Source organism: Phyllostomus hastatus, unplaced genomic scaffold (assembly GCF_019186645.2).
Source record: "Phyllostomus hastatus isolate PE091 unplaced genomic scaffold, TTU_PhHast_1.1 phas_scaffold_255, whole genome shotgun sequence".
NCBI classification, from domain to species: domain Eukaryota; kingdom Metazoa; phylum Chordata; class Mammalia; order Chiroptera; family Phyllostomidae; genus Phyllostomus; species Phyllostomus hastatus.
The window spans coordinates 1,116,574-1,127,640 of record NW_025334019.1 but is presented as its reverse complement, the minus strand read 5'-3'; positions in this window follow the sequence as shown (position 1 = coordinate 1,127,640).

Sequence of the window (11,067 nt, the reverse complement as noted above, 5' to 3'; positions counted from 1 at the left end):
TCTGCCTGCACTGGCCCTTGGGCACTTGCGGGCCACTCGTTTTGTTTAGCGCTTCAGTGTTTGTCTCTGCAGCAAATACAACTGAGCTACTATTCCATTTGAGTTTCTTTTCAACTGCAGCACCTCTTAACAGGCTTGGCTTTGTCTCAGGCTGGGAGGGGAGGTCTGGGAATCGTACTCAAGCACTACAAGGTAACCGAAGACAATTTAGGAAGTGGAAGATGGGTCTTGTCCCTCAGTATTAACTACTGTGAACATTTTAGAATCATTCCTTAGTTTTATAGCTGTATTTATATAGTCAATGTATAACAATAACGTAATGTATAACAAATTGTTGCGAGCTTAACATTTTTACTAAAACTTTTCATGTAACATGAACTTTTCCTTTTTTCTAAAACTTCTTCAAACACATTATCTTTTTTTTAAGGATTTCATTTATTCATTTCTAAAGGGGGGAGAGAAACGTCAATCTGTTATCTCTCACACACCCGCCACCCGGCCTCTGGCACACAAAGCACACACGTGCCCTGACTGGGAATCGAACTGGCGACCCTTCGATTCCCACAGGTCTGCACTCAACCCACTGAGCCACACCAGCCAGGGCTTCAAATGCATTATTGAATGGAGGCATAACAGGCACTTTACAATGTAATTATTGACCATTTAAATTAGTTGCCATTTTTGTCCTATTACAGGATTCAGAGGAATTCTCATGAATAAATGTTTGCGTGAATGAATATGTCCTTAAGACAGACTCCCAGAGGCCCTGGCCAGTGTGGCTCAGTAGGTTGGAGTGTTGTCCCGTACACCAAAAGGTTGCAGGTTTGATTCCCGGTCAGGGCACATACCTAGGTTTTAGGTTTGATCCCTGGTCCGGGAGTGTATGGGAGGCAACCAACCGATGTTTCTCTGTCACCTCAATGTTTTTCTGTCTCCCCTCTTCTTTCCTCTCTCTGTAAAATCAGCAAACATATTTTAAAATTTTTTCAAAGATACCTTCTAAGAGGTGGACCTACTGAGTTGAATATGATTGATTTATAAAGCTCTCCATCTTCACTGCAGAATGGCACTAGAGAAAATGGACCCTCCAACCAGAGTGCTGGTTTCCCACATCCTTGTCACTATTGGGACTCCTTGGCAAGAACGTTTTTAAAACTCTAGTTTGCACGAGAAGGGCAAACAGCCCAGATATGATAAAATCAGAGCTTTGTGGGCTGAGTGGCCTTGTCTCAGGTCAGTGAAGAAAAGTGCTGGGACAACTGTTTCAGCCTTTCATGGGAAGGAGTGAGTTCCCTGTGTAGTATAGCGCAGCTCTTGCTAAGCTCACTTACTATAGCAGCTCTTTTCAACAGGCCATCGGATTATCTCCAGGATGACCATGTTTTCTTAGAAAAAAGGCAGTTTTACTTCCTTTTCAATGTGGATGACTTTTTTTTTTTTGGAAGATTTTATCTACTTATTTTTAGACAGAGAGGAAGGGAGAGAGAAAGACAGGGAAGGAAGTATCAGCATGTGTGGCCTCTGGTTCGCCCCCTACTGGGGACCTGGCCCCCAACTCAGGCATGTGCCCTGATTGGGAATCGAACCAGTGATCCTTTGGTTCGCAAGCCAGTGCTCAATCCACTGAGCCAACCAGCCAGGGCTCAATGGGGATGACTTTTATTGGTTGATACCTTTTCTCATTATCGGACTGTGTTTTCCTGCTTCTCTGCATGCCTGGTAATTTTAGCCTGGATGCTAGATATTGTGATTTTCCCTTGGGTGCTGGATATCCTTGTAGTCCTAGACATACTTTTTGCCGTCAGTAGTTCTGGATGCTGTTAAGTGACTTGGAAAGAGTTGGACCCTTTAGAGTCTGGCTCTGAGGGTTTGCTGTGTGGGCCCTATCAGAATGGGAGTCATCCCCCCCCCCGCCGCCCCCCCCCACCCGCCCCCGGCCACTACTGACGCAAAACCCTTGGGAGCGCCCTGCCCGATGCCTCCCAAATTGTGAGGGTTACCATCCTGGCTGGCGGGGACAGCCACCAGTCCCTGTCCAGCCTGAGCTCCCGGCATGGTTCCCTTTCATCCCTCCCGGTAGTTCTCCCCCGGCCTCATGTACTCCCCTCTCACGCTTGTGCTGAGCCGTGGTCTGCGGAATACTCCAGGGGACCCTCTGCGCTTAGGCAGCGTCCTCGCCCTGCGCCACGCTCTTCCCTGCGGTCCTCTACCTCGCTCACTCCAGGTGCTGAGAATTTCGGTTCCATCTCCCCATCTCCTCAACTCGGGCTGTCCATGGGGGCTCTGCCAGGGAACTCCCTGTCCGGACACTCGGCTGCGGCAAACGCAGGGCAGACCTCTCGTTTCTCAAGTCCCAGAGATCACTGCCCGTCATCACTTGATACCCGTCATCTTTACACCCTGCGTTTCATTCACTGTGTCTGGTTTTGGGGGGTTCTTTCAAGTGAGCGGCAGCGTAAATCCAGTCCCCGTTATCCATATGTGTGAACAGGGCCAGCCGTTGCAGAGCGTGCAGAACTCTGACGTGGTGAGCTGCGGGGAGAGAGCGGCTGATGCTGTCCCTGGGGTAATGGTGGAGGTGGTCATGATGAGGCCGACGAAGAATGTCCCCTGACAGCATGCAGCAGGAGGGTCCCTCCCCCTCCCTCCCTCCCTCCTCCCTTCTTTCCTCCCTTCCTGTCTTCCTCCTTACCCCTGTTCCTCTCCATCCCTGGTCCTCTCTTTCTTGGTCCTTTTTCATTTTGTCCTTTCTTGATTCTTACTTTTTAGAGAGTAATTACCAATGAATAGAAGAGGATCTGGCTCTTTTCCAACACTGTGCACTCTGCCTCTAGTCCTGACTCTTCCCTTATGGTTCTATTACATTTGGTTATTTCTGAAAGCTTGGATATTTGAGGATTACAGGATGGGGCGAACGTAGGTTTACACTTGTTTGTATGGAAAATAATCCAATAGTTAATAAAGAATAGTACACGAATAAACTGTGTTTCGAGCTCTCACAACTGTAAACCTGCTTTTGCCCCCACCCTGTATAAGGCGTTCTGGGCGACATTCCCACAAAGGGAAAACTGAGGAGCTGCAGGGCCCCCATTCCTCCACTCTAGGAACTAAGGGACTGGCAAAAACTGTCAGAATCAACATTTACAGAACTCTGGAATCCAGTAGGTAATGTACCACCAGGAATAGCTGGTGAAAAAATGAAGGTGCTGATTTGAGGCAGGAGAGCGCTGTGGCATTTCAAATTGCCCACCTAACGTCCCTCAATATCCCCACCATCAGCGGGGTGGACACAGCAGCCAGCACACCTGGCAGGTGGCCAGTACCATCATATTCACCGCTGCCTGCGGCCCTCGAGGTGAGGAGATTGTACAGGTTGTACACGACAGGAATCGCAATCTGAGTGGACTTGCTGAAATTCTACCCACCTCAGGAAAGGACTGGGGAGAGGCCATTCTGTGAATTACAATTTGTGCCTTTTATGCTTTTGTGTCACAGATTATTTCCCTCGGAGCACTTGCCAGTTTTAAAACGAAGAACCAATGGATATTAGAGGGTATATGTATACTCACATACATGTGAGGAGTCTTGGTCAGTAAGGAGCCTTAGAAGGGCATCAGGGAGGGACTCAGGGGTGACCGGTAGGTTCCAGGGGTTGGCGGGTGGGGAGGGGGTGCCGGGGCTGTACCGTGTAGCAGCATTCTCTACTGATCCTGGCTCGGCCTCTGCTGTCCTGAACAAATTCCGTTTTTCTCCTGGGCACTCGGGACTGGGCCTGCTCTCTGTCTCTCTTTCTTCCCCATGCCTGTGGTGTCAGGCATGCGGGACGGCAAGAGGTTACCGTTGGGAGCAAGTTACCTAGTGCAATGGAGCATCGCCTGCTCAGAATAAAAGCTTGGACTTCGTGGAGAGTGTTAGAAATGAAAACTGCTGTCTTCATCGAAATGGCTTTACTCTTTTTGCTAATCTCGTCCATTGCGGCCCTGAGACACACTGCCACTTGATCAGAATCTGGGGTCTGGGTGGTTGCCCTGGAATGTCTGCCTGAAGGGTGTCCGGGACTCTAAGATGATAAAATCCTGTGTGTCCCGGCCTTCTCTTTGCATCAGAGAGGTGACGCTCATTCTTTCAGTTTTGGGGATGAAGATTTTGGTCGCCCCTCTAAGGTCCCTCAGCAGATTTCCTAACTGAAAACTGACATCCGAACGTGTCCTCTGCCTTTGCCCTCTGGCGCATGACCTCACGGTGCAGCCAGTGCGAGTTAGGGTGTGGAAGAAGAGTCAGAAGCAGCCTGCCACACCGTACAGTGGCTCTCAGCATGGGCTCTGTAGCCGGACACAAGGGTTCATTCAGTCGGAGGCCCTCCCCTTGAGAGCTAGGTGACCTTCGACCACTACTCTGGCAGCTCTGGACCGAGGCTTCTGGGTCTGGGGACTGGCGATGGTGACAATACTACCTGCAGGGGTTTTCCCGAGAAGCAACTCAAGTGAATGTCATTCAAGTGCTTGGAATAAGCACCCATGCAAAGGTGGGTTGCGTAAAGGTTAGCAACCACATTCTGTTGCCGTGCTCTTGTAGCCTCGGTCCTTGTTCCCGTTCCTGTGGCTGCATGGGACACTGCCCCCAAAGGTAAGCGGCTCTACACAGCCACAGGCTGTGCGCACAGATCACAGATTGTGGGGGTCAGGAATTGGGGCAAGGGCAGTGGGGATGTGCTGTCCCTGCTCTGCCGTGTCTGGAGCCTCTGCTGGGAGGACTGGGAGGACTCAGGCAGGTGTGAGCCGGAATCCTCACTCCCTCGCATCACTCCCCTGGTGGTGTGGCACGACTGGAAAGCTGGGGCCCTGTGGACCGGAGCACGTCCACACAGCCCCCCACGCAGCTTGGCTCCTTCACGGCATGGAAGCCTCAGGGGGGTCCATCTTCTCACAGGCAGCTCAGGGTCCAGGGCGCCTAGCCCAGGGGACAATCCAGCAGCTATACCACCTTCCACTACTCAGCCTTGCAAGTCACACGGCGTCACTTCCACTGAGCGGCATTGGTGCAAGCAGTCACAAGGCAGCTGAGACTCAAGGGTCGGGGACACAGACCCCGCCTCTCAAGAGGAGACCGCAAAGGACATCGTGTAGCAGAGCACGTGGGTGGACTAAGGTTAGGTCCATCGCTTGGAAAAGACACTCGGCCACACTGTTGTGATCACGGTCAAACCCACAGGTCGAGAAATGGTGGTGAATCCACTCTCTCCACTTGAACTAGGAATGCTCTTTGTGAAGTCAGCCGGTGAGTCTACGGCCTGGGCCGGGGGTTCACATGCCATGGTCCGCACAGGAGTTGGAAGGGGGCGCCCATCTGTGTCTCTGCTTGGCTCCCAGGCCCACCCAGTGTGCCCTGAAGTCCCCACCCGTGCATTTACTGCCACCTGGTGACAAGACCCTCCACTGCAGATTTTTTCCCCCCTTAGAAGTCACAGGAACCTCTTGAGTTCTGCCCAACAACTGGTTCTTATACAGGCAGAAGGTGAGAATGCCCTCACTTCTCTGATGACACTTCATCGGGCAGCACACTCAGACAATGCGAGGTGGTTTGGGTGACTTGCAATTGCTTATTGGGTCAAGTTGGGGAAAAGCGACAGACTCCCATTCACATTGCAGGAGAGGGACACAGAGAAGCCAGCTGTGACCAGTGGGCAGCTGGGACCGAGTGTTCACCGAAGGCAAACCCTGGGACTTCGGTAGAGGTTTCCGTGAGACCATTTAAAAAGGTGACCCCTGGGTACACAGTCCCTTCTGATGGGGTCCAGACCCACAGGGAACCTTCTGGCCCCTCCCCGACCTTGTCGACGGCGTCCCATGGTGCCCGCAGCCAAAGTGTTGAGATGCCCAGGGAACACAACTCAGAAAACTATTCTGAAACTGCTATGATTGCAATGGTACTAGGATTCCCAACTCTCCATGCCTCTGTCATGGACACAAGAGCACCGATTTCCTCCCAGTTGTCAGGGGGATACCTGAGATTATTTGGAAGACTGGGAGAGCCTTACATCCCTCCAAGGTGCCACGCAGCTGAGAGTTCTGTAAGCCTTTCTCCCAACACTCTGAAGAAACCAGCTTTTTTCTGCTTCCATCTCGCTTGCGCACGCCCTCCCTCCCTCTCCCTCTCCCTCTCCCTCTCCCTCCCTCTCTCTCTCTCTCTCCCTCTCCCTCTCCCTCTCCCTCTCTCTCTCTCTCTCTCTCTCTCTCTCTCTCTCTCTCCCCCCCCACACACACACACACCCCTCGCCTGACAGGATTAAGGGACCTTGAGAATCCTCCCTGTTTATGCCTGAGCTGTGACCTTCTTTGGAAGAATAAAATATAGGCATGCTGTCTCTCAGGGAGAACTGGCCCTTCTTCCCAGGAGATTAGCACCTTTGATCTTTAGCCATTCCCTCAGGGAGAACTGGCCCGTCTCCCAGAGGGACAGAGTAGTTAAGTTAGTCAAGTCACAGAAGGCCTTTGGCGTGCAGCCACTTTTGTCTAAAACATACTTAATCCTAGCCCCCAAAGTGACACTTTGGAGTCTCACCCAAGGGAAGGACACCTCGCCTGGAACTTTTCCCAGGTGGACCCCGAATGCTGCTGTCTCCAGGATTCCCCAGTGTCTGTGTTCGGGTGTTGGTGATTTCCCTCTGCCGATGTATGCTCTTGAATCTTGCTTTCCTCTTGCTCTCGCTTAACAAAGTGCTTAACTATTCGCCTTCGACTTGGGGTTTTTATTGTCGGTGAATCCAAACCTCCAAATTAAGTGGCCACAATCTCATACGTGCCCCTTAGTGGCACACCGCCCCCAACCCATTCCCTCCCTTTCATGCTGTATCCTTCCCAGCATTCTTTCAGAGAGGACATCCTGGAATCTCTCAACCGGAATCGGCTGGAAGAGCCGATGTGCAAGAACAAACACAGACGGGGATTTATAGTTCGGTGAAGGTGACATTTCAACAGAGCGGGGGAATATTCGGTCAGTTGTGTTGGGACAGCGGACTGACAACGTGGACAGAAAACAAAGTTAGATCCCAATGACTGGGATGGTCATTTCAGCACTGCTAGTCAGAGTGAACAGTGAGAACGGCACAAAGGCCTATATAGTAGGGGGCTGGTTCAAATAGCCATGGAACACACGTTTGTGGATCACGACACAGCCCACTGCCCACGCCCTGCCTCCTGTGTGTTGGAGTACAGAAGCTTTAAAAGCACAAACAGGTGTGGGAGGTCGTCAGAATGAAGCCCCTCCTACGAAGGAGAGGGGCGGCAGGAGCAGCGGCAGTGGAGGGCCAAACAGGCACTGCCGGGCCTGTTCCCTCCAAAGAGGGGAGCCGGGGAAGGTCCACGAGGGTGACAGGGAGCTGAGCTGGTGGTCCCCTGAGGCCCAAGGTCTGGTGTACGGTCTGTTGCCCCCACACAGCCGTGTCCCATAGGCTCACACACACACGAGAACCCTAAAAGAAGATGATGGGTTTCCCAGAGCCAGCCCCGGCCCACCCGGGGGTGTCCCCCTCGGCACCCAGGCACCGAGTCCCCAGCGCCAAGTCCACCCAACCGCACATCCTCCTGTGTCACCTGGGCTTGGCGCACTGAGGCCCGTGAGCTTGGCCACAGGAGTCAGCTGCTCAGAGCCTGACTCGCCCTGTCTGAGTGCCTCAGACACTGCTAGAGGCGGGGGCTGGCACGGGGGAGCACCAGCCCATAGGTCCCAGGGACTTCACCAGGTGTCCCCTCCCCAGATGCCCTGTCACGGCTCCTGCCACAGTCGTGGCAGGCTCTGGCCCGGCCTCCCTCCGTTCCACCCCGTGCTTTTCGCACAGCAGCCGCCAGGGCCTCATTGCTGGATCCAGACCGGGAGGCTCAGCCTTGGCGTGCCCTGGTCAGGGCCCCTCCCCCAAGGTCATCTGGAAGACCCAGCCCAGCTGGCTAGGCCCTGAGCACAAGACCGCTCCCACTTGCAGCCCTGGCACCCCAGGACACACTCCAAAGCCCCCAAACATGCCACAGAGCGACGAGGGCTAGCTCAGCAGCCCGTGGCATTCAGGAGGCCTTCTGTCCTCAGTGCCGACCCTGCCCTGCTCCTCTGCCAGACACTCAAGACTGCCTACTGTGTAATTCTCTTCAAATGAAAATCTAGAAAGGGTGAATCTAACCTACATTTGTCGCCTGGGCGCAGCATGCAGTGTGGCCATTCCTTAAGTTGAGCTTTCTGTTGACCTCCTAACCTAGAATCTAAATCACCACTTGTCTGAAATATTGAATTCATCTGGGACGTGGGCTCCACTTCACCTGCTATACTCACCTACTTTGTGGGACTCTCTCTTGCATCATCCTCCCCCAAAGTATTTCTTCAAATTATGATACTGTTGCTTTCTTCCCTAAAGTAATTACAAACGTCTTTGAGAGGAAAAAAAAGAGGAGGTAGTCTCCCTGAGGTGGGGAGAAGAGATGAGATAAATCCTCATTCTTCTGCCTTCCCTTGAAAGCCCCTATTTAATATGGAATGGGGTGCTTACAAAGCACCACTGTAGCCAAAAGGGGGAATGAACGACACCCCAGTGCAAGAACCTGGAGAGGTGAGTACCTGAGATAGAGACAGAGGGAGGAAGAAAGCATGGCCCTGAGGGAGAATCTGCACTCTTTGCAGAAAGAGACCTAGCTGTGTAGAGTCTGTGACTATATGTTTTTGATTTGTGCATGTCTATATGTCTATAAAAAGGGCTCTCTGAAGAAACTGGAAAAATAAAGGCAAACCTGTCTTTTTTGCGAGGAAGGTATGGAAGCCACAGAAAGATCAGTAACCAGAAGAGCTTGTAGCTTGAGGAAGAATTTCATTGAGCAAAGTCACCAGAGTATCAGCCTGGGGTTCAAACTGACATTCCGTCCTACTCTCTGCCACTTTTTAAAAAACATTTTATATATTTATTTTTAGATAGAGGGGAAGAGAGGGAGAAAGAGGGGGAGAGAAACATGTGTGAGAGAACTGTTGATGATCAGTTGCCTTTCACACGCCCCAAATGGGGGCCTGGCCAGCACGGTTCATAAACCAGCACTCAGTCCACTGAGCCATACCAGCCAAGGCATTCTCTGACACATTTTAGTGTACAGGCAGCTTTAATCTCTGATGTTTGTGTGGGGACAGGGACCTACACCCAGAGAACAAGGATGTTTCAACATATGCAAATCTCTGTGACGCACAACATTAACAGAATGAAAGAGTTACAAATTGTATGATTATCTCTATAGATGCAGAAAAAGCATTTGAACAAAAACAACATCCCTTCATGATAAAAACCCTCAACAGAGTGAGCATAGAGGGAACATACTTCATTTTAATAAAGGCTAGCCTATATGACAAACCGCACAGTTAACGTCATACCCAACAGTATAAGTGTTGTCTCCTCCTGTCACTCACTGAGGGAGGATGTTAAAAATCTCCAACTGTGATTTTCGCCCTGCCCCTTTCAACTATGAGGTCTGTGGGTGTGTGCTTCGCGTATTTTGCAGATATGTTAATAGGCATTAACATATTTATGGTTGTTGTATCTTCCCGATGGATCAGTCCCTACTTTTACTGTTATGAAACTGATCCCTTTATCTTGGTAGTACAGCTTTCCTTGAAGGCTGATTTGTCTAATATTGATATAACTACCTCAGCCTGCTTTCTGTACTATTTCCTTTTTATGCCGTTGTCCATCCTCCTACATACGTCCAACTTATTGGTGTCTTTGTACTGTAACTGTGGCTCATGTCAACAGCCAGTAGTGCGGTTCTTTAAAAAACTCCTTCCAATAATGTCTGTTTCTAAATGGAAGTATTTGGCAAATTCACATTTAATATAATAGGTATGGTTTGATTTAAAGCAACCACTTTGTCATTCATTTTTTGTTTTTTTTTTGGTCATCCTTTCTGTGTTTGGTTCTTGCACAAGTTAGTTGAGGCAAAAGGTACCTACGGAAGAGTGCACGCATATTAACTACACAGTTTCCTGAGAATGACAAAGCTGTGTACAAATGAAGTCGAGGTAGAGGACATTTTCACCACTCTCACAATTCTCCTCTTCAGGGGATGTGCCTCTTCACAGCCAATCCCCTCCTCTACATCCTGCCCCCAGGCAACAAATGTAGGTTAGATTCGCCCTTTCTGGAATTTCATTTGAACAGAATTACACAGTAGGTACTCTTGTTTTACTTAGCGTAGTTATTTTGAGATCCATCCAAGTAGTTGGGTATTTCAGTAGTTCATCCCTCCTTATTGCTGAGTGGTATTCTGCTGGACAGGTGTACCATGATTTGTCTAACCACAGCATGGGTTGTATCCAAATTGGGGTTATGATTCATGAAGTGGATAGGAAAATTTATGTTCAAGTCTTTGTGTGGACACGCTGTGTCAATTTTTTTCATCCTCATCGGGCAATACATTCATTGATTTGTACAAAGGGGGGGGAGAGAGAGGGGCACTGATATGAGAGAGAAACATCGATCAGTTGCCTCCCACACACACCCTGACAAAGGATCGAACCTGAAATGTTTTCGTATCATCCTTCCTTATAGAGAACTGTCCTTAATATTTCTTACAGTGCAGGTGTTGGGCTGATAACAAATGATCTCTGCTTTTATATGCCTGAAAAAATCTTTACTTTGCTTCCTTATTTATTGAGGTAAAATTGGCATAACATGAAAGTAACCATTTTAAAGCAAACAATTCAGTGGCATCTAGTAGTTTCCCATGTGAAAGAATTTCCAGGGATCGAGAAGAGGAGGCAGCTGTAGAAATTAGCCTTGGTGAGGAGGGCGGCAACAGGCAAGGATGTTCACTTCGGTAAATAGGTCTGAAGATGCAATATGGGGCAAGGAGCTGACAGACCTCTTTCTTGCCTGAAGATCGGGGAGGGGAGGAGAGGAGAGGAGAGGAGAGGAGAGGAGAGGAGAGGAGAGGAGAGGAGAGGAGAGGAGAGGGTGTGTCACAGAGGGCCTGGTGGGCCCTGGGGAGGACTTTGGCTTTGACTTTGAGTGATGTGGAAGGCACTGAAAGGTTCAGAAGAGCAGAA